This window comes from Apodemus sylvaticus, chromosome 11, assembly GCF_947179515.1.
Source record: "Apodemus sylvaticus chromosome 11, mApoSyl1.1, whole genome shotgun sequence".
Taxonomy (NCBI): Eukaryota; Metazoa; Chordata; class Mammalia; order Rodentia; family Muridae; genus Apodemus; species Apodemus sylvaticus.
This window is the reverse complement of record NC_067482.1, coordinates 3,078,613-3,102,918: the sequence shown is the minus strand read 5'-3', so window position 1 is coordinate 3,102,918 and position 24,306 is coordinate 3,078,613.

Genomic DNA, 24,306 nt, shown 5'->3' with positions numbered 1-24,306 from the left:
GGACTGTGGGGATACATCACAGAAGGACAGGCGCCTTGGAGGCACAGAATTAAGGCTCTTTATGGGGCCAGGCTACAGACTACTGAAGTCCTCCGGGAAGTGGATTGGAACGAAAGAAGTCCGAGGAGAAAACAATTCTCCACCCCATCCCCCAACAAAGTATTCTTAACTGGCTCCTCAGGAAATGGGGAGCTTACAAAGGATTAAAACAAGGCTCAGAAGTGCTCCGCCCCCTGCCCCTTACCTAATGGATCCAGAGAGAAGCAAAACAATTATTTCCAGCCAAGGTGCTGGCCCGCAGTTTGCAAACTCTCCAGTGCTCATTCCATGGCAAGGTTAAGAAAGCCTTCCGCCTAGTGCCTTGCCTAGAAGGAATTCTTCCTCCCCACCCCCTTCTCCCTACCTCTCCCTCTGTCTCCATCTTCCCCTCCCCCTACTTCCTTCTTTACTCCTTTCCTTGCTTCCCTCCCTCCTTATAATTTCTTTAAAAATTATCTAATTTTATTTACTTATTTTTAACTAGATTTTTGTCACCCCTCTTCTGATTTTTCTTCCCTCTTCTCTTTAAAAACCTTGCTTCATTCATTTTTTATTTCCCGATCCCCCTTGTTACTGTGTCATGTTAGTTTCAGTTTTATTCATTTTAAACTTTTATGTATTCTGTGTCTGTTTTGCTCCGTCGTTCTGTTGTTACTGGTGGCAGAGTGTTTGCCTTTAGTTGGATTTTTCCACAAGAAATATGAAAAAAACGGAATCCCAAGATAGCAAAGAGGAGGAGATGGCAGACAAAGATCTGAAAGGCTAACTTTTAAAATGGTGAATGATTTGAAAGAGGACAGAAAGAAGTCAAGTAGGGTGTCAGATCCCATTATAGGTGGCCGTGAGCCACCACATGGCAATTCCAACATTTCTCACTCCTGCTGGGTATGGCGCTCACACCTGCCATCTCTGCACTCAGGAGTAAGAGGCAGGAGGCTCAAATGCTCATGGCTATCCCAAGCTACCTTAGTAGTCTAAGGTCAGTCTGAAGTCCCCGCCGTTACCACTGGCCGAGCCTCAGTGTCTGTATCGGTAAACTGAGGGAATGGAAATGAGTTGATTTTGAAGACAACAACTCTCAGTGACAATAACTTGCTTAGTGGCATAAATTTCAGGCCAAGACAAAAAAATGAAAGACTGTTTTGAATCTGACTCTGATACTTATTGACCGAGGACAGGGATCAATTACTCTTTGTGCTTCAATTTCCTTCTCAATAAAGTAGGGTTCGTGGGGCTGTCTGGTTCCTGAGGGCTAAGCTGGATAAAATGTGCAAAGCTCTTGTGTTGTGGAGTAGTTTCCTTCTGAATTAAAATGTTCCATCTCCAAGCAAAGCACTTTAAGACATAAGGGAAACAACTCAGAGAAGCTTCAGGAAGTCCCTGAAACTGAGCAGATTCACTAGGTGCCTTTTCCTAAGACTAAAGAGCAAAGACTGCTGAGAATCCCTCTCAGACGAGCTAAGCTTGCAGAGAAGATTCTGAGACCAGGCCCGGCCGCCCGGAGAAGCAGATATCAGGAGAGCCGCCAGGAAGGGGTTTAGAGCAGCTAAGTCGATTGGAAAGGACACTCTCCAAGCTGCTGAGCTGCCGCAGGCTGTGTGTGTGCTCTAGGTTCCAAGTTTTTGTGACCCATCACTCACGCTGGGCTGGGCTTTGGTGATATAGTTGTGAGTCATTTCTGCTCCTGTAACCCCTCACCTATATTCCTTTAAGTAATTGATAAAATTCATTGGTTCACCAAATTTGACTTTGGTGGTACCCATACTTTGGTCTGTCTTGGAGTCCCTGTCTGGGATGAATAGATGTATGTGTTGTGTCCCCCAGGAAAGGTCTTGTCACACAACTTGACATGTACACTAGTATTTAATAAATGCTCAGTATATGCTACCTATTGTGTCAGGAAATGAACAGCATGCCCTGTGCTACTCCCTGCTATTCTCAGCCCTGGCGGCCTCTCGGTTCTTATCTCCCGGAGACGCTCTGACTCAGAGCTCCAAAATCTCTCCACTCAGCTCGTTAAGTTCCCACTGGTGGGTCAGCCCTATACTTCAAAACCCCCAAGACCTTTGTGGTGCCCCTCAGGCAAACCCATGCTTTACAGCCGTACCATTTTCCCATGAACCTAGTAGAACCACAATGTGAAGGAAAACTTAGTTCAGAAATAATAGTAACTCAATTGCTGAGCACAACTAAAATCCTAATCTTTTTTTTTTTTTTTTAAATTTTGTTTTTCGAGACAGGGTTTCTCTGTGTAGCCCTGGCTGGCCTGGAACTCACTCTGCAGACCAGGCTACCCTCAAACTCAGAAATCTGCCTGCCTCTGCCTCCCAAGTGCTGGGGTTAAAGGCATGGGCCACCACTGACTGGCTAAAATCCTAATATTGTAACCCTTATTAAATCTAAATCCTCCAGTGACAAATCCTGACAGATCTTCCATTGAAACTGGGAGACACTAGCAGCTATGTCTTGTCCCCACTTGAAGAGGGGTGGTGTCTTAGTCAGGGTTTCTATTCCTGCACAAATAGCATGACCAAGAAGCAAGTTGGGGAGGAAAGGGTTTATTCAGCTTACATTTCCACTTTGCTGTTTATCACCAAAGGAAGTCAGGACTGGAACTCAAGCAGGTCAGGAAGCAGGAGCTGATGCAGAGGCCATGGAGGGATGTTTCTTACTGTCTTGCTTCCCCTGGCTTGCTCAGCCTGCTCTCTTATAGAACCCAAGAGCACCAGCCCAGGGATGGCATCACCTACAAGGGGCCCTCCTGCCTTGGTCACTAATTGAGAAAGTGCCCCACAGCTGGATCTCATGGAGGCACTTCCCTCACTGAAGCTCCTTTCTCTGTGATAACTCCAGCCTGGGTCAGGTTGACACACAACCATCCAGTACATGTAGGCATCAGACCCAGGGCTACTTGCATGCTAGGCTATCGTCTACTAACTGAGCTGTGTCCCCAGGCCCCAAGTATGTAGGAATCTCGAGCCATAACTATGTTTTTGTTCACGTGTAGCAAAGGGACAGATGCACAGTGACTCTCCAAGTGGTTCCCAGAGGAGACATTGTCGGAAGCTTGTTACCTCTCCCAGTGCCATTAGTGTTTACAAGTCAGGACTGTGTGGGCAATGCTGGCTGGTGAAGTTTAGGAGGAAGACACTTCTGAGGTCGGAGCTCATACAGCTGTAGAGGCTGGAAGGTCAAGGTGGGCCCAGAGACACCGGGGAGAGACAGATGCACTCGGAGGATCATGCAGGACGGGGTCTTGTTTGTCACGCTGAGCTGACGAGATCCTGCGGTGGGCTAGAGAAAGGCTGCATGAGCGCACTTCTCCTGGCTCATCCAGGTTGTGAGGAGAAGCAGAATGTCCCTCAGGAAGACCCACTGACCTGGGGAGCTTGAGTCGTTTAGGTAATTGTCTTACACCAAAAGAAACAATTCAGTCAGTAAAGAGGCTGTTCTCAGAATAAGGATAAATGGCTAACAGCTACAGTAGTAAAAGCGCTCATCGTTAGCAAAATCCAAAGCACTCTGAGGTTCTCTCTCACCTCCGCCACAATGGCTCTCATCAAGGAGACAGAGATGCAGAGGGAGCTGGGGGAGGGGATTTAAATGAGTCCAGTAACTATGGAAATCAGTACGAAGTTTCCCCCAAAACTAAAAATATAATCAGCATCTGATCAGCTATACCACTCCTGACACATGAACAAAGGCATCAAACTGCATGCAGCAGGGGTCCCTGCAGACCCGGCTCCCCGGGTCGCGAGCCACAGAGGCCGAGTCACGGCGAGCCGAGGCGTCGTCCTCAGCGAACAGGAGCGTGGCCCACGCAGAACAGTTCTCAGCCGAAAGGAGAACAGAAAGCCATCGTTCATTTGCTGAAAACGCACGGAGCTGGCGCTCCTCACAGTGAGTGAGATAAGCCAGACTCGGGAAGACAAACCGGATCTTTTAAAAAGACGGCAGGTTGGGAAGGAGAGCGAGGGAGGCAGCACCGAGAATGCGGTGTGTGAGGAGGCCATGACTGTGCGCCGACCTTACAAAGGGCAGGAGAGCGAAGGCAGGGTTTTGTTGTTTTGTTTTGTTTTTTAAGGAGGAAGGGACCCATTGGGTATGCGTGGGAGTGACAGGGGGATGGTAGCAGATATGATCAAAGTCGCAGCAAAATGCATTATTTCATCCAATTAATTTACCCTAATAAAAATTAAAGACAATTTGTTTAAATTCTAGATGTTAAATTTGTTTAAATTCACATTTGCTTTTCAGGATGTGATGTCAGTGACAGTCATGCCCCCAGTGACAGCCGCCCCAGTAACATTCATGCCAGTGAGAATTGCCCCCAGTGACAGTCACTCCAAGTGACAGTGACAGTCACCCCCAGTGAGAGCCCCCCCCCCCGTGAGAGTCACTCCCAGTGACAGTCACCCCAGTGAGAGCCCCCCGCCCCCATGAGAGTCACCCTGAGTGACAGTCACCCCCCTAGTGACAGTCATCCTAGTGACAGTCACCCCCCAGGGACAGTCACCCCAGTGAGAGTCATCCCCAGTGACAGTCTCCCCCAGTGAGAGTTGCCCCAGTGACAGTATTTCCAGAGACAGTCGCACCCAGTGACTGTCACCCCCAGTGATGGTTGTTAGCATCAGAAGCTGTTTACAGCCAGCCTCTGAATCCAGGGATGACATCATCCCTAGGCGACAAGACCATCTTGTTGCATGGCAACCGTAGCACCCTCTGCGCATGCATTACCTGAAGTTACCAGCATAACCAACTGAAGGCTTCCTGTGACCCTGACTTCGCCTTCGTCCCTCCCTTAAGGACTGAGTTGGAAACTGTGTCATAAGGTTGAGGACAGCAAAAGCCTTTTTTCTTTTTCTAGATAATGACTATTCCAAATGATATTTTTAATATAATTGAAACAGACACTTTCTTGATTTTATTAATAATAAAAATGCATTATGAAAAAATTAGGATAATAAATAAAAAAGAAATCATTAAAGAGCACATTATCCTGCTACCCAGAGACAAATGCTATTAACATTTTGATTGTTTCATATTTTAATTTGAGGTTGCTTTTTCCCAGATTCTCTCTAAGAGCATTTTAAAATGAATATGTAAATATATTTAAAAGCTTATTATATACATATTTGTATGTGTAATTTTATGTCTTTTTCTCAAGTGAGGTTATATTTAATTTTTCATCATGTTACGTACTTTTTGGAAATGTTATTCCCATGACTTTGAACATTTCATCATCCGTCTGGACCATCTTCACTTGACAGAATCTCTACCATTGGACCTCTCAGTTACTCCCAGATTGTACTGTGTAAACAATATGGTTGTAAATAGCGTGGTGTCCATCTTTGAAGAGCTGATAAGTTCCTTGGGCAGTGTCTTCAAAGGTAGGATTTCTAACTTAAACTATATGACCTTTTACATGCATCTAATGGATGTCACCGTCAGCAAGTGTATGCAGTGACAACGTGCTGTTCATGTGGGAACAGCAGTGAGGACAAAAAGTAACCTGAGGGTGCACTGGCCTTGTTTTAGGATTTGGGCTAAATTACCACTTCTCACAGAGCATTCCTTAGAGTATTTGGGGGACCAATGTAAATTAGATTTCTTTTTTGAGCCTTTAGATGTAATGATATAAAATAAGAAGCCATCTGCACCACAGCCTCAGCCCTGGCTGTCACTGTGTACACAGACCCCAGCCCTGGGCTACCACTATGTAGACAGGCTGACCCTGAACTAACTCTCTCTTCCAAATACTGGGAGTAAGATGTGTACCATTACACTCTTTAAAAAAGAGATTTATTTCATTTTTAATTGTGTGTGTGTGTGTGTGTGTGTGTGTATTGGGGTATGATATGTATATGTGAGTACAAGTACCCTTGGTTGTGAGCTGCCTGATATGAGTGTTGGAAACAAAACTTGGGTCTTCTGACACAAGTGTTCTTAACCACTGAGCCATGTCTCCAGTCCCCAGACCCTTTTTACGTTTATAACATTGATGATAAAATATAGGAAAACATTATTATTATTTATTTAAATTACAGCGTCTGATCCAAGTCTTTCATATTCTGCTTCAGAAAGGACCAACATCTCATCACTTAAATGGTACAAAGACGTCCCCTGGGTCACACTCATGCTGAGACGTCTCTCACCCTAAAACATTTCGTGCTCTCTGATTTAAACCAATGGGCGCTGACTCATGAAACAGAAAAGCCTGAGTTTACATTTAAAAGATGGTTTGAAAAAATTCCTTCTGTGTCTATCATTTGAGTCACACAGTATAACTGATGCCAGGGGCGACTGTTACGGGGTAACTGTCACTGAGATGACTGTCACTGGGGATAACTGTCACTGAAATGGCTGTCACTGGGCATGACTGTCACAGAAGTGACTGTCACTGGGGGCGACTGTTAAAGGGGCAACCGTCACTGGAACAACTGTCACTGGGGTGACTGTCACTGAAATGGCTGTCACTGGGCATGACTGTCACAGAAGTGACTGTCACTGGGGACGACTGTTAGAGGGGCAACCGTCACTGGGGATAACTGACACTGGGAACGACTGTTAGAGGGGCAACCGTCACTGGAACAACTGTCACTGGGGTGACTGTCACTGGGAGCCACTGTCACTAGGGGCAACTGTCATGGAGTGACTGTCACTGGGGGTGACTGTCATGGGGAGATTGTCACTGGGGGTGACTGTCACTGGGGATGATTGTTAGAGGGGCAATTGCCACTGGGGTGACTGTCACTGGGAGTGGCTCTCGTAGGGCGACTGTCCTTGGGGTGACTTACTGGGAGTGACTGTCACTGGGGATGACTGTTAGAGGAGCAACTGACACTGAGGTGATTGTTACTGGGAGTGACTGTCCCTGGGGCAACTGTAACTGGGGGCGACTGTCCCTGGGGTGACTGTTACTGGGAGCGACTGTCCCTGGGGTGGCTGTCACTCAACCCACTGACACAGTTTCCAACTTAGTCCTCAGGGGAGGGGACTAAGTCAGGGCCACTGGAACCACTCAGATCTTCTTGTCAGCCTCCCTTGCAAGGGCAAGGAGTTATGCATATTGTTAATTAATCCACTCAGCCAGCCTTTCAGGTTGAAGCTATCCTCATGTTCTATAATCAATAAATTAAAGAAGACAGCACCCCTCCCAACCTGTCCCCCATGCCAGGGCCACACAGCAGAAGACGGTGCTCTAATACAGTGCTCCAAGCTGGAAGCCTCTCAGAAACTACAGGGAAGGAATGTCGGAAGTAGAGCTTACACAGCCTTTGGCTCAAGCAAAGGAATTTTATCTCTCTTCCCTGCCCCCCACCCCAGCCTTTATGTCCAATCCCAACGTCAGAAACAGATTTTGTATACAGCAGGATCCACAGTCTTGTCTCAGGAGGATCGGGTAGCTCCCCCACAAATCCCCTCAACCCCCCCCAACCCCCTCCCCCATTAAGGGCTGTGCTGCTGTGTTAGCTCTTGGGGAAGACACTGTCCCAGTACAACCGTACGCGGTACAACAGTACACGGCGGTGTCGTAGAAGCCAGCACTCCTGGTAACAGAACCCAACTGAACAGAAAAGAGAATCTGTTATTTAAATATGAGGCGGCTCAAGCAGCAATCGCTGGGAGAAGCCAGACCCTGGGGGCCATTTCAGTTGAGTTGTTTGTCCCTTAGTAGGTGTGTGTTACAAAACTGTTTTTACCCCAGTATATAACTTGCTTCTTGTTTTCTCAACAGTGCCCTTTGAAGAATCAATGTTCTTAATTTTTTATAGAGTCCAATTTTTAAATTTTTTCTTTATGTTTCATATTTTACAAATTTTCTTTTTCAAGTGTGTGTGACACACACACACACACACACACACACACACACACACACACGGGTACACTTGCGCATGCCACTTGAGTGCCCCTTGGCGCCTGTGTGGGTGAGGATGTTGGATCCCCTGGAGCTAGATTACACTTTGTAGGCTGCCCACGCCTGGGAAGGGAAGGCACTGTGGGGAAGGAGGAGTCCTCGAGTCTCTGCTCAGATCCTGCCTCAGGCCCTCACCTGACCTTCTGCCCTGGCTTCTCCCTCTCACAACCTGGGAGTCTGAGGGATGATACAACCCTTTCTTCCCCAAGTTGTTTTGGGAAGTGTTTTACTCTCACAATAGGACATAAACTAGGAGAGATGTCTATGTCAGCCTTAAGCTCATGATCTTCCCACTTAAAGTAGGGTTGGCTATAGGGCCACAAACGCCACTGTACTCAGTGAACATCTTATATATCATTAGTAAATTAATGGGACCATAATCAACTTCAGTGTTTTCAACTTTTAACTTACACTAGAGTTAAAAATGACTCGTGCCACACACAGTATTGTGAACTTGATGGTGTTCTTACCTTTGCGTGAGGCTTTATAATTTCACAGGTGCTAGAATGTCAACCTTCTATGATCAGCATTCCTCCCTCAGCTCTTGCTTTTCTGGGTAAATCTTTGTCTTGCCTGACTGTCTGTCCTTCTCTCTTTTCCCTCCAAGGTCTCACTATGTAGGCCTAACTGGCCTCAGACTTACAGAGAGCCATTAGTTTCCACCTCTGAAAGGCACGTGCCACATGCCTGCCTGCCTATAGCTTTGTCTGCTGTGGTATTCTGTGTTGGCAGTTTTTAAATTGCTCTTGTTTATTATTATCTTGTTTATTATTATTATTTATTATCTCTTTTTTCCCCATTCTTTCAGTTGTTTCATATCACTCTCTCCTGACACGCAAATTGTCTGCTGATAAAACCGGGGTTCCCCTGTATCCACAGGGTGATTTCATTTGGATGCCTTCAAAACTCTCTTTGATTTTCGAGCCTTCGATTGTACTGTGGAGAGTTTTGCGCTTAGTAGATGTGATGAGGCTTTTGGATGCTCATTTCTCCTCTCTCCCTTTCCCCATCCCCCTCTCTCCCCTCTCAGTCTTCTCTTTCCCTCTTTCCCCTCTCTCCCTCTCTCCCTCTCTCCTGATTCTCCAGCTTGACTAGCCACTAAAACTCTCTATGGGATCTCCATTTCTAAAGCTTGGCTTTTTTTTTTTTAAAGATGTATTTATTTAACATATATGAGTACACTGTAGCTGTCTTCAGACACACAGAAGAGGGCATCACACCCCATGACAAATGGTTCTGAGCCTCCATGTGGTTGCTGGGAACTGAACTCAGGACTCTGGAAGAACAGTCAGCGCTCTTAACTACAGAGCCATCTCTGTAGCCCAAACTTGGCTCTTTTTACTTTGCCGTTGAACTGTTTGTTTTGGTAATGCATTTCTGATATTGTCTCTCATTTTGTAGCTCACTGGGCTTCTTTATGGTGAATAATTTTAATTTCTCTGGCGGCAGTTTGTACGTTTCCATTTCTCTTCGGATGGTGTTACAGGGCCCCGATGTATCATGGTCCTTGACTCTGAGCTGATGTCTGCACATTTGAAGAGGTTATGTGGATTCTATGATAAATCCCAGTTTTATGTGGATTCGGGGATTTGAACTCAGTTCCTCACGCTTGTGCAGAAAGAGCTCTACCCATTAAGTGTTCTGTTTACCCCAATCACTCCAGTCTTTTGGGGGCATCAGGACCTTGTTTAAGATATTTCTATACTACCCTTCCTGCCACCATAGCATCCACCGAGATAAACATAAATTATAGCCTGGACTTTAATTTGTTTTTCTTCTGTAGTGGGGCTTGCCCTCTGGGCCTTTCTTGTTCGAGGTAAGCTATCCCCAGCAAGGCTGTCCTCCTCTGTCTATCTGCCTGGGACAGAGGCTTGTAGATAATTGAAAATGTGGTTCTGTGCAGGGCTCCAGTGGTGGGGAAAGGGGGTGGGACCCCGTCCCGCCAGAGCTTGTGACACTAGGTGGGCAGACCCTATAGAGGTGCCTGCAAGCAGAGCATCGGGCTGTGGTGGGCCTCAAGACCTCACGCCTTGGTCTTGGCGGGCTGGGGTAGGGAGTTGCAGTCTTTTGGGGGATCTCAGCCTTGGACATCTGCCAGATATTGCGGAAGAACTGAGTGTCCTTGGGGTCGTCTGGGGAGCCTTCAGGACGGAGCTCGAAGGTGACAGGTTCACAGTCTTGGACACTGCAGGCGATGCTGGGTCTCAAAAGAGCAGAGAACAGGGTGGGGGCCTGGGGGGGCTAGGCTCTGGCCCGGGGCCGAAGGGGAGGGGGCAGAGGAGCTCTGGCTGGATCCCGGGGGACGACAGTGTCCTTGACTTGGTTGGCAGAGGGCTTGGGTTGGTGGAAGCTGTGGCTGGGGACACTGGGAGGCCTTCTAGTGGGAGACTAGACACGGCTCTTTAGGAGAAGACCTGCCCCATTGTTCCAGCACAGCCGGTCCAGATGTTAAGAGGCAGTCCATGGCTTTTGGTGTTTATTGTAGAGAAGTGGAGGGAGGGAAAAAGTAGAGAAGTAGAAGTCGGCCATGGCCACGTGGAGAGAGGGGTAGCAAGGGGACAGGAGATTAAGAAAGTAAGAGAGAGGCGAGGGGGCACACAGCCCCTCTTATAGTGGGCTGGGCCTACCTGGCTGTTGCCAGGTGACTGTGGGGTGGGGTGCACCTGGGTGTTGCTAGGTGACTGTGGGGGTGGAGTCCAGCCAGAATACTAGGGCCTTGAGGCATTGCCCTGCATGTCTGATGGCCACAGGATTATGGAGTTGAGGGTCTCATGTCAGAAGCCTGGTGTCTGGGAGCATGGCCAATGGGTCAGTCCCTTGTAGAATATCTACTGGGTCTTCGGAGGTTAAGCCTTGCTCAACCAGAGCACAGACTGCCTTTCACAGTCCTACAGTTCTGCAGTAGAAATGAGGGATCAGTCAGAGGAGAACAGAGAGGAGAGGGACTCCGCTCAACTTAGATGTGTTGGTGATTCACCCACAGATGTGGCTTGACCCTGTGCAGCTTTCCACAGAGCCACATGAAGATCTGGGAAAGGTTTATCACGGGGAGAGGAGGAGGCGGAGGTCACAGAGGAGGTCACAGGTCTTTATCAGCACGCGCACACACCGCTGGTCAGGAGTTGTTCTGTGTTCCTGTTGGACCTCTATGCTACGTTGCCACCTGGTGTGATTCCCAGAAAGCCTCAAGGCTGCAAGCCTGAGATTGAAGCCCTACGCAGGGCGAGCCCTTGCCATGGTTGCTTGTGCTGAAGCTGACTGAAGCCTGCAGGAAACAGAAGGCCTTCTTAGTGGCTGGAGAAAGAGGTGGCGCTGAGGGGTCGGAGTGAGCCAGCTCATTTTAGTGAACCGTCCTGGAGAGCAGACAGGGCTCATGTCATCCTCTTGTTCCTAGCTGACTGCGGAGGGCACAGCTGGCAAAGTGAATTTTGCCCTCTGCCAGTCCTAGGTCCGACCCTGGGCTGTGCACATGGTGAGGAAACCCACTTAACCTCACCGAGCTTTAGTTCACTTTGTCTGAAAATTAAGACATTGATGAGTTCTGAGAAACAGCTGCATCCCAAGCCCACAGGCGCCTCCGAGGGACTAAAGAATGGCTGTTGCATCACTGTGATGCCTTTGGCAGCACAACAGGAGCCCCAGTGAGGCGTAACCTGGAAAGGGGAGTAAGACACAGGGCTTAAGCTCTGGAACTTGACGAAGAACTGGACGAGGCTCTTGTAGGACTGTGGGGGAGGAGACTGGGCATCTGCTCTTTAAGCCAAGGTTCCAGTCTTGGGATGGAACAGCCCATGTCTGATGAGCAGTCAGGGACTCTGTCAAAGGAGCAGATGCCTCCAAAGGCACTGGAGATCCTGGGAGAGTTAAAAAGCAATGAGACTCAGAGGTGCTTCCAGACTGTCCCAAGCCCTTTCCCAGGCCCAGGATAATCTCCAGCCACGCCCCAGGCCCCTGTGAGCTTAGTATGTCTTCTGTAGAGGACTCACAGCTCTTAACTCAGTGGGTGGGAGGCCTAAGGCTACACCTGGAGGTACTGCTGTCCTCAGTTGGCCTGGAGATGAGAAATTAGAGACTCGCTTGGGTCTAAGTTCACGGTGTCTCTGCCCTAGAGTGGCTGGCACAAAACCCTAACTCCATTCCCAGCCTGTTCTCTGCAGCCCATCTACCATCACCACCACGTTGGATCAGGCCGTCTGGACACTGCCGAGGTGGTTACTCCCCTGTCCTTAATCCCGGAGCTTTAGACTGAACTCCAAACCAGTGCAAGCAGGTCACTGGGCTAGGACGACACCATACTCAAGCCTAACTCAAAGGTCCTCTGTTCAATTTATTTTGGAAGAAGCCAAACTTCATTGTAACCAGCCAAGATGTCATTACATCTCTTAGTCATTACCCACAAGGTAAGGATACAGCCAGCTTCGTTTCCACCAACTTCCATATTAATCTGTTTAAAATCAACACTTCTTTTACGTCGTTCGAAGAGTTCTCTCAGATTTTTTTTTTTTTAGATTTTCAAGAAAATATGATTAAAGTCAACACATTGCATTGATGTTTTGGATGGAAGCCAATCTATCTAAGCAAATTTAAATTAGACGTGCAGTGTTACATGTCTTTGGGTATGTGTAACAATCGATCGGTAAGCATACCTCGAGTCTTCCTTCCCCCACAGGGGAAAAGAAATTCCAGTTGAGTGGAGTTTTCCAATTTGAAACTCACTAGCGGGAAGTGTGAGAGGCTCCTTCGGAAACCCGAGGTGACAATGAGAGTCAAGACTGCACACGCTCATGTGTTTCCTAGGAAAAATGAACCTTCAGCTTAAAGAGATTTGGGCAGTGCTGCCATTTCTTCAGATATAATACGTAGGAGTGGGAAAGACAGTTTTCCTGAGGGAAACATTAGATGTAAATTGAAGAAAAATGAGCACAAAAAATGAGATTGATTTTTTTTTTTTAAAACTCAAGATTTTTCTCCTCTTTCTTCACAGCTTTATCAAGCAGCAATTTGATGTTGATGGCTTGAAGTCTGGGCTTGAGCACACATGCTCCTCCTGACGTACATGGGACATTTCATTGCTTACATCTTCAGGCAACATCCTGACCTGACGTGGCCCCACCGTCTTGGTCTAGTGGCATTTGCTGGAGTGCCCCACCCACCCGTCTTGTGGCCTGTGCTGTATTCTTGCACGATCTCATTTGAGCGCCATGTTCCCCAGAGACATCTTTCTGTGCCCTTATTTCCTGGTTGTTTATTCACCAAATTTCACAGTTAATCACAACCCCACACTGAAGAGCCCAGGTTCTTGGAACGGGTTGCCCTTGGAGGAAGGCGGGAATTGCAACTGGACTGTTGAGATCCAGGACAGAAATCAGCACTCAGAAATCCTCCTAGCTGACTTAATTCTGGACCATGATAAAAACCAGCAAAACCTCTCCTAAGCCATAGTTAAATTTAACATTGTTGCTGAGTAGCTTCTTTCCCTCGGCCAGACTTTGTCCAGGTGGTATGAATATAGAGATGAATAATTTATTTCTTTTCTGCTCTGGCTCAGAAGGATCTGAGGCAGATTGTGGCAGAAGCATATAAAATAAAAATCCAAACGCACGTGTGTAACACTCAGAACAGGGGGATATGAATTAAATAGGCCACGACCAGAGGGAAAGGGGAGTCTAGATGGGAAACGCCCGAACTGCTGCACTGGAGCACTGTGTGGGATTCTCAGCATGCAAGGTGGCCACTGGGAAAGGGAAACAGAGTTACCAATTCCTTTGGTAGAAACAGAAAGTGCACAAAGCTACAAAGAGACAGCCTGGGCGTGGCTTCTAAAACCAGGCCAGGAGAACTCTGTAGTCAAACAAAGCAGTGTTGTAAGGGCAAGAAGAGAAGAGAAATGGACTGGTCAATGCCTCAGACAGGACAAGGAGAAAGCCATGCCAGAGAAAGGAAGGGCCTTGGCTACCGCCCCCAGCCACAGTGTACACAGAAAGTGCTTCAGATGGCTGTGATCAGAGTCTGAGTCAGGAGGATGTACTGTTTTACAGGTACCACAGCTGACACTCATTCTGGTGGTCAACCACCACACTTGGGGTGCAAGGTGTGTGAAACAGGGAATGATTGGATGGGAAACTCAGGCCTGACCTGAGGGTGCCAGGGTGAGAAACGGTAGGACATTGAGGACAACCTATAGCAGGATCCAATCCAAAGAGAGTCTGGTCTCCAGCAGGGTAGTGCAGTAGTAGGGGAGATTGAACTCTGTGTGTCTGTCAGTGTGTCTGTCAATGTCTGTCTGTCTATTATCAGCCACAGATTTTTTTCTGTACTGTTTTTCATGTCTCAGAAACCATCACCTAGTCTCTGCTATCTGAACCAATGTGCAGCCTGGGGACCCGCAGATGAGGGGATCCCCACTCAGCTCTTAGGGGCCCACTGTGAGGGTGCTACTCTGAAGGGCTGAGATAGATGCTGCTTTAGCAGCGAAATCCCTCGCCTCGGAGACTCACACTACACAAGTGCTTGAATTTATCCTGGAAATAACAAGTAATGTCCACTGCACTTGATTCTTCTCACAAACATTCTGCCACCAGGTGGTGGTGGCACACGCCTGTAATCCCAGCACTTGGGAGGCAGAGGCAGGCAGATTTCTGAGTTTGAGGCCAGCCTGGTCTACAGAGTGAGTTCCAGGACAGCCAGGACTATACAGAGAAACCCTGTCTTGAAAAACCAAATCCAGAAGAAGAAGAAGAAGAAGAAGAAGAAGAAGAAGAAGAAGAAGAAGAAGAAGAAGAAGAAGAAGAAGAAGAAGAAGAAGAAGAAGGGGGAGGAGGAGGAGGAGGAGGAGGAGGAGGAGGAGGTACCACTGCCTTTCACTGCATAAAACCAGAGGCTGGACAGTGTATACACGCAAACACCGGTTATCTGGAGTCTGCTGTTGTGTTGACAGGCTGTGTGATGAGCAATAGACATAGATTCTAGTTAGAGGCAGATGTGTGCCCCACCCAACCCCACCCCCGCAACCAAGCATAGCTATAACTGCAGCCTGCTACACAGTTGTGAACATACTTAAAACATTATGACATTTTCAGGGGTGACTTTAAAAAAACATGCAGTTCTCAACTGGACTTTGTAGATGACAAGGTTTTGTTGCAAGTGTTAACAGGTTAGACTTCCTGAAAGAGATGTCAACAGGTTAGACCCCTCCCTCCCTCACACAAAGTGCCATTTCCTTTGAGGCTGAGGAGCTACTGAGCACAGAACTGAGATGAAACTCTGTGAACATGTAGAAAGGACCCACTGTGACTGGGTGCTGTATGGGAGACACCAAAGTGTTATCTCACAGCTCTAGGTTGAAGTCTAAAATCTCCTTCTGAGGGCTTTGAGCAATGGACTCTACTCCCTGATGCTGTAAGACGTTGTCTCCTCCTGGCCCTCTCTCCCCGTGTCTCTCTCTGTGTTCATAGCTAAACTCTCCCCTTTCCTATCAGTCACACTGGCTCAGGGCCCATTTGAGGGATTTTAAGATCCTGCCCTAACTAACTGTGTCTCAAAGCCTTATTTCAGAATAAGATTACAATATGACATGGAAGGTGAGGGGTTAATAGGGCTACAATTCAAACTCAAGTGACTCTGCAGACATGGTTAATAAGAACTTTGAAGTGGGGTGGTGTCTTAGTCAGGGTTTCTATTCCTGCACACACATCATGACCAAGAAGCAAGTTGGGGAGGAAAGGGTTTATTCAGCTTACACTTCCACACTGCCGGTCATCACTAAAGGAAGTCAGGACTGGAACTCAAGCAGGTCAGGAAGCAGGAGCTGATGCAGAAACCATGGAGGGATGTTTCTTACTGGCTTGCTTCCCCTGGCTTGCTCAGCTTGCTTTATTATAGAACCCAAGAATATCAGCCCAGGGATGGCACCACCCACAATGGGCCCTCCCCCCTTGATCACTAATTGAGAAAATGCCCCACAGCTGGATCTCATGGAGACATTTCCCCAACTGAAGCTCCTTTCTCTGTGATAACTCCAGCCTGTGTCAAGTTGACACACAAAACCAGCCAGTACAGATGGTTGTGCGCTATATTGACAAGGCTTAATCCAGACACCATCACTGGTCCCCGAGAGAAAGCCTTGGTGTCAGCGACATAAGAAAGACATTGATCTCAGCTTTGAATAGGGAAGAGGGTGCCAAGGGCTATTGATGGAAAAGGCAAAGCAAAGGTTCGCCTCTGGTGCCTCCAGGCCTGCCAAGACCTCAGTTCTAGGAGGCCTGTGCACACTTGTTTTGTTATAACCCGTTAAATCTGTGGCTATTTGTTGTAGCAGCAACAGGAAGCTAACCCGTTCTCTCCCAGACTCTTACACTAGCTTGGTGGTCCCTTGCCTCCTGTAGCACATATTCCTCTATCAGGCTTAACTCCACAGAAGAGTCTGCACCCTGAGCAGACACTAATCTTAACCAAATCCTGTTAAGTGCCAAATTCCTCCTGGGTTCCTGGTCCACTCTGTTTTCTGGTCCATAGCAGGACAAGCTTTAATGGCCGCATTTACGGGATACCCTCTGTCTTAGGATTTTATAGATGATACCAGGACCAAGGCATATAATTCTTATAAAACAACATTTAGCTGACGCTGGCTTATACGTTCAGAGATTCAGTCCATTATCATCAAGGCAGTAGCATGACAGCCTCCAGGCAGGCATGGTGCAGGCAGAGCTTCGAGTTCTACGTCTTCATCTGAAGGCTGTTATGAGGAGACTGACTTCCAGGACGCTGGGATGAGGGTATGAAAACCCATACCCGCAGTGACACACACACTCCAACAGGGTCACATGTCTCCCTGGACTAAGCACATACAAACCATCACACCCTCCGGCCACAGCAAGTCGGGTGAGGGACCCACAGTGGAAGGGAGAGTCTGTCTCTAGAATTTTGGGCCATGACGTAGATCAGATAGGAGCAGAATCCACCGCTGACCGAGTCCTTGCACGGGAGAAGGCCAGCACTCACAACAACAAAGTTTGTCACGATGAAACCTGGTCAAGGGACTGTGATTTTCCTATAAAACCAGTGGCCAGGGTCAGAGGCCTGCTTCCCTCCAGGAGAGCAGAACCACACAGCCTGTGTTGAGTGGACGTTGGTTTTTGCAGGCAGCTTCCTCTCTGCGGTTTTGCTGTTTCCCTTTAATTTGTGTTTGATTTCTTTAAACTGTTAATCTCCAGACTGGAAGTTCACAGTCAGCTCTTCCTGAGTCTCAGGTCGCAGACCCGGTCCCACTTAAGCAAGGCTAGCATTTTCTGTACTGATTCCACTCCATTGAGAACTGAGAGATAAAAGTAAGTACCACAGGGGGAGGGACGTGTGCAGAGGTCTCTCCCTGCAGGCAGGATGGTGGCGGCCCTGGAAGCTGTCCCTATACAAACCCACCTTGTTTTTAGCCCGTTTACCTTTCTGCTCACTGCCTGTTGGGAATTCTTTCTCAATATCAAGATGTTACTAATGTTACTTGGCTGGACTGACTTTGGGTTTTGTTGTTTTGTTTTTTTGAGACAGAGTTTCTCAGGGTACTCAGCCTTGCCTGTCCTAGAGGAAATGTGTATCCCAGGCAGGCCTTGAACTCACAGAGATCTGCCTGCCTCTGCCTGCTGAGTGCTGAGATTAAAGGTGTGTACCACCATGCCTAACTTTGGTTGACCTGACTTTTGAGGTGATTGGTGAGAAAAGTGATTTTTAAAAAGAATGGAAAAGCTGGCAGTGGTGGTGCACGCCTATAATCCCAGCACTCTGGGAAGCAGAGGCAGGCGGATTTCTGAGTTCAAGGCCAGCCTGGTCTATAGAATGAGTCCCAGGACAGCCAGGGCTATACAGAGAAACCCTGTCTCCAAAAAACCAAATCCAAAAAAACCAAAAAAAAAAAAAAAAAAAAAAAAAAAAAGAATGGAAGAAAAAAAAATCCATGGAAGCAAAGCACAAGGAGGACCAGGAAGTGGATAGTGTCATCAGGATACATCTCCTAGTTCCACACAAGCACCCAAGTGGTGTGTGTGTGTGTGTGTGTGTGTGTGGGTATGGTGTGTGTATGTGAGAGTGTGTGTGTATGAGTGTGTGTATGTGTGTGACATGTGTGTGTGTGAGTGTGTGTGGTGTGTGTATGTGAGATTGTGTGTGTGTGAGTGTGTGTATGTGTGTGATGTGTGATATGTATATGTGATGTGTATGATGCGTATATGTGGTAAGTGTGTGATATGTGTGTGTGTAAGAGTGTATGATGTGTGTGATGTGTGTGTGGTTTGTGTATCATATGTATGAGTATGTGTGATGTGTGATGTGTGTGTGTGTGTGATGTGTGTGTGGAAATGTATGGTAAGTGTGAGTGTGTGTGTGATGTGTATGGTATGTGTGTGTGTCATGTCTGTGCTATGTTTGTGTGGTGTGTGCATGATGTGTTTGTATGTGTGATGTGTGTGTGTACGTGTGTGGTATGCATGTGTGTGTGTATGTATGTGGTATGTGTGAGTCTACATATATGTGGAGGCCAGAGGACAGCCTCTGGTGTCACACTACAGAAGGTGTTCACCTTAGATTTCAAGATACACTCTTTCGTTGGCCTGGAGCTGGAGACAGGCAGATCCCTGGGATTACAAACACATGTTACTATGCCTGGCTTTTCAAATGTGTCCTGGGGACTGAACTCAGGTCAACACACTTATCCTGCAAGCACTCCTCAGTCGTCAGATCTGGTTTTAAGTTGTGACAAATGCGTGTTACAAGTTATTATTGCTGATGTAGTTAATGAGACAGGTTCTCTCTACACACCCTGGCTATCCTGGAACTCTGTAGACCAAGCTTGCCTCAAACTCGCAGGGGCCCACCTCCCTCTGCCTCAGGAGTGCTGTGTGCACCACTACATATGGTTCCAGACCAACTTCTTCCAACTTCACATCTTCCTGAGAGCTGGGATTGCAAATATATGCTACCCTGCCAAGCACAGTGCAGTAGCCTTGTCCTGGGATAGAGGACCGTGAGCCACTGCGCACTGTGTCCTGGTACTGTCAGACAGAAGTTGCTGGAGCACAGGGGTGTCCTTCGTGCCCAAAGACTTTGTGAAAGCCTGAGGTGACTGACAGGGTATCTTTTTAACAAGATACATTTTTTTAAAAGTTATTACAAACAATGAATGTTTTGAGGCCGTCACCATGTCTTACGGCCCCGCCCCATTTCTCTGCCGGTGAGCCACTTCTGCACCTGTTCAGGGACCACGTGGCGTGTGGGGACAGGGGTCATCTTTGGGAGAATGACGGACCGTTCTTTGCTCATGGCCACTGAGCCCGCTGTAGTTCACTCCTGTTCCTGATTCCGACATTCGGGAGAAGGAAGTATGACGTCATCATTATCCTTGCTGAAGACCTGCTGCTGCAGGAGACTCTGCATCTAAACCAAGGACGATGAGTGCTGGGGTGGGGGCAGGGTGTTCGAGACACGGAGGCTACTCAAGCTCCATCTACTGGACGGATGGACAAACAGCACTAACAGACATTGGGCTTTAACAAAACAGAGCACGTGAAGATGGGAGAGAAGCCGGGCGGGCCTTTAGTCCCAGCACGTGGGAGGCAGAGGCAGGCGGATTTCTGAGTTCAAGGCCAGCCCGGGCTACAGAGTGAGTAAGGCTGGGGGAGGATTTAATCAAAAGCACATTGTATACACGCATGAAATTCTCACATTAAGACAGAGAGGCTGTACTCCTATACACGTGCCTCCTGTCCCAAATACAGGGAGTTTCTCCAAAAGCCGTTGGTAACGATTCCTAAAGGACGACAGGTGGACATTCTGGTCACAAAGGACGGGGAAGAGGCCACATGCATCGGTTCCCAGAGCTGGGGTTTGTACAGGTGCCATCACACAGCGTAGGTGACATTGAGGTTTCGGCAGCTGTCGGATGGCAGCTGTGCCAGGGCCCGGGCATCTTCGAGAGGCGTGGCGGCTCTCAGACACCTCAGGACAGGTGGGAATGCCAGGCTATGCACACCGCTGAGTGGGTGAAAGTGGGTGAACCTTGAAATCGTGGGAAGGTTGGCGGTAAGGATGAGGAGTCTTGCCAGCCCGCAGGGCTGAGGACAAAGAGGAAATGGGCTACAGATGGCCTGCCTGGGGCCAGGTCCTCTGCCCGGAGCTCCCGGCTGCTCACTCACAAGCACCGAGAAAGGACGGTGAGCCCTGAAGGAGGAGGGGCTCCAGGAATGGCTGAGGAGGTCTTGGGGGAGCACAGGCTGCTCTGCAGAACTGAGCCAGGAGCGAATGTGTGGGTATCGGGCCTCCGTGAGTTTCAGCGCTCACAGGACAAAGCCGTGACGTAGACTTTTCTTTGGCGAGCTAAGAGCGGGGACGGCGGGAGCCAGGGCTCCAGGGAGGTGAGGGTCCAGCGCGGGCATCAGGCGGGGTCCGGATGGAGAGCAGGCAGCGCGGCGCCACCTGCCGGTGGGATCAGGCCGCTGCGGTTATCCCGACATCCTGTGAGGTCCACAGAGGGAGGTGGACATCATTTGCGGTCAAGTCCTGACCTGCTCAGCTAGGGTTGAGGCATGACTTAACAGACTCCGAATTCCAAACCGGCCGAGATTTCCGAGTACTGTCAAGAACAGGACAAAAATCTTGAAAAATCCCTAAATGCCAGGTAAATTCAGAGAATCTCCAAAGAGAATTTCGAGAAATGTTCAATCCCGTGCCAAGGTTGGATGTGAGGACTCCAGGAGCCTAGAGACTCGAAGAGACTATCCTCGTGGTTGCGAGGTTGCTTTTTAAAAAGAGAACACGCGTTAATTAATGTACCTAAGAACAATAAAACAGCCAGTGTCATAAGATACAAAATACAGCGTTTCCTAAAGTGAGTGTTTTGTTTTGTCTGATTATAAAGGTAACCTATTAGCTGGCAGTTCAAGGTCAGCCACGGCTGTGTAACAGTTGGAGCGAGTCTGGGTTAGGTTACACGGATCTTGTTTCCAAGAAAAGCCAATTAACATGCAAACGTTCAGAAACACGTTAACGGAGAGTGACTCTCCGCGTCTTCAGGCTGGTGACCCTGCCTGGCGGCTCCAGCATTCACCCCCAAGCGGCTTTCCGGGGCCGTTCTGCTCGTCGGCCAGCAGGTGGCAGCGCGCCACTGTGTTGGGGGACCCAGGGAGGACTGTTCCCATTTTTTAAATGATAATCAGCCAACCTCTTAGTGGTTTTAAAATCTATGTTTAGAAGCAGCAAGTCAGATGTTATTTTCTTGTGTTTCTGAGCCAGAAAACGTTTCGCTGTCACTGCGCAGTCAGAGGACTGCTGTGAAGGGTCTGGCTGTGCATCCAGGACCTGGTCCATGCAGCGCCGCTGTCTTCTTCCCTCCAGTCCGATTTTCTCAGTTCCCTTCCTGTGTGTAGAGCAGCTTAGTCCTGGGGCCAGCCTTTCAAAAGCAGCTGCAGCAATACAGCCTCCGCTCATTCCTCTCACGTGTCAGTGCTCCCGGCACGCGGTCTTTGGTTTCAGTGGCCGGGGTTGAATCTTTGGCTCTTAAGTCTGTCTGTCTTTCCTTCTTTTACCCCCGTCCCCTTTTATGACACGGGGCTTGACTCCATAGCCCAGGCTGTCCTGGAACTCGTTCTGTAGACCAGCCTGCTCTCGAACTCGGAGGTCTCCCTGCCTCTGCTTCTCAATTGCTAGGATTAAAGGCATGGGCCACCTCCACCATCAAGCTATCTTTATTTATTTTTTTAATTTTTTCTTTTATTTTCCTCTTCTCTTTCCTCCCTCCAAACCCTCCCAAATAGAACTTGTTATCGGAAGCCCACCAGAGATGACCACTCAGACACAGTTTATAGCCAACCGAAAGTCTTTATTCCAGTAGTCTGGGACCTACTCAGGTGTCTGGGACCTATGTGTAGCCCCAAGCAATTGGAGTGAGGGGCTTTTAAAGCCGCTTCTAGTGTCATGCTCAGCAGCTGCAGGGGCGGGGGGTCTGCATGGGAGGCAGTTTAGTAAAAGCTGGAGCATCTTGACCTTGGGTCCTTAGAATAGAACTGGGTAATTTACCGTGGGATGCTCCACCAGGGAGATAAAATTCTAGATAAACCTGAAGTGGCCTGAGCAAGAACACAAGCTGGAGGAGCCTCTGCATGTCTTGCCTTGCTACACCTCCCTGCTCCCTTTCAAATGCGTGACCTCTTTTTCCATTAACTGTTGTAACATGCATGTAAGCAAATGTACATACATACATATTCCTAAATAGAACCTGCTCAATTGTATGTTACTTGTATGTATGTTTTCAGGGATGACCACTTGGTGTTGGATAACCAATTGGCGTGCTCTTCCCTGGGGAAAATTCTTTCTCCCACTCTCAGCATCCTTTAGTTGCCTGTAGTTCTTTGTGAATGGTTGAGCCCCTCCCCCGTCTACTTAGGTTTGTCTACTGGTGTCCGAGTTCAGCTTGGACTTGAGCCATCTTGGTGAGACTTTATGTATGTAGCTTCTGACGTTCTCTGGCTCGCACAATCTTTCCGTTCCTTCTTCCGCAATGCTCCTTGAGCCTTGGGTGTGGGAGCAGTTGTTCATGTATCAGTTTGGGTCTGGGCTCCACAATTCTGCGTTTTGATTGGTTGTAGATCTCTGCCATGGTCTTCTCTGTCTATTGCAGAGGTTTCCTCAGTGAGGAGGAAGGGCTACATTCAACTGCGGGTAGGCTTTCTAAGGCCCGCAGCGTCACTAGCTCCGGGTGGTTGGCTAGGTTTTCAGTCAGGCATGACTACCAGCTTGTTGATCTGGTCTGAAGTCTAATTAGAGAGCCGATGGTTACCCACAGCTGTCGGGGGTCACTACTGCACCCTCGGGGTTACCACGCCGTGCTGTCGTGCTGTCGCTGATCTGCCTCCCAGGTGTCATCGCTGGGAAGGACTGCTGCTTGACCCCCTCCTTTGGACGAGTGTGTGATCCCTTGTGGTCCTAGCCAGGGAGGGGACATTCAGGTCAGTTCCAGCTCGGGCTTTGTTTCTAAAGTGCACGGGGACTTCCCTTCTACTTAAGGGGACAGATAGCTCAGGGCAGTATCAATAGCCTATAATGTTTTGGAAGCCTCTTGGACAGTCCTGACCAACAATTCAAATCTCTCATGTCTGGCCTTGGAGTCTGTGTTAGATGTGCTTTGGCTCTTGGAGGGAGCACTTTTAGCCCAGAAAAAAAATTTTCACTTAAAATATTTGCATATTTACATTCAGAATTATGTGTATTGTGGGTGTTTTGTGATAATTAATAGTATGATCGCTCATGATTTTTTTCAGCCATCCTGACTGTTATTTTACTCTCCTGAATTTACCTCCCTTCCTTCTTAGCTCTTTCCTGAAGCAAACACTGGGACCAAGCACACTCAGTTGCCTTACACACTTGAGTAAAAGTCTCTGGCCTCAGGGGTGAGCGCATTATTATCCCGTATTATCCTGAAGTGCATGGCTTGATGGGTAAGAACTCAAGTGCTGGGGTGCCTATGTGTGATGTTTCCAGCCCTGTGCGGACCTATTGTTTGCCAAGGAACTGATGGAATCAAGTGCAAATGGCTCACAGGACAACCCTCTCCAGACCTGTTCACCCCAGCCCATACTCCACCCAGCCAGACCCCGATCTGAATCCCTTCTCCTAATTCTTGCACAGTTCTTCAGCTGAAACTGCCAGTGACAGCATCTATTCTCCAGGTCCGAGTTCTGCTGGTGCACCACGAACGACCCCTTCTGCTGCCGGACAGCCTCAGGCCACACCATCATCCCACAAGGACCATTCTGCCCTCTGGACCTCCCGTCTCCTCCTCTCCCCTCCCCTCCCCTCTCCTCCCCTCCCCTTCTCTCCCCTCCCCTTCCCTCCTCTCCCCTCTCCTCCCCTCCCCTCCCCTTCTCTCCCCTCCCCTTCCCTCCTCTCCCCTCCCCTCCTCTCCCCTCCTCTCCCCTCCCCTCCTCTCCTTCAGGTCTCCTCTTTCTCCCTTCAAACTTAAGAGTCACAGAAGCACATTCCACATGTTTTCAGTCTGGCTCGATGCCTTACCACACCCGGCTCTGTGTACCATTTGCTGAGATGACATACTCAGCACACACCCTTGACAGTACAAGACCAAGGCCAGAGCTCCCAAGTATGGAGTCGGCAGCCATCTTCCAACCACGCAGGGGACTGCTCCACCTGCACCTGTGGTGTAGGGATGACATGTTCTCCTCTTTATTCTCGGGTCTATGGACTTCCATGGACCTTAGAGTCTGAAGTACTCTTGAAGGCCAGGCCCTGTCTTTACCGTGTTCCCAAGAATCCATGGAAGGACTCCTTAGAGTTGTGCTGGGGGCAGTGAAGAC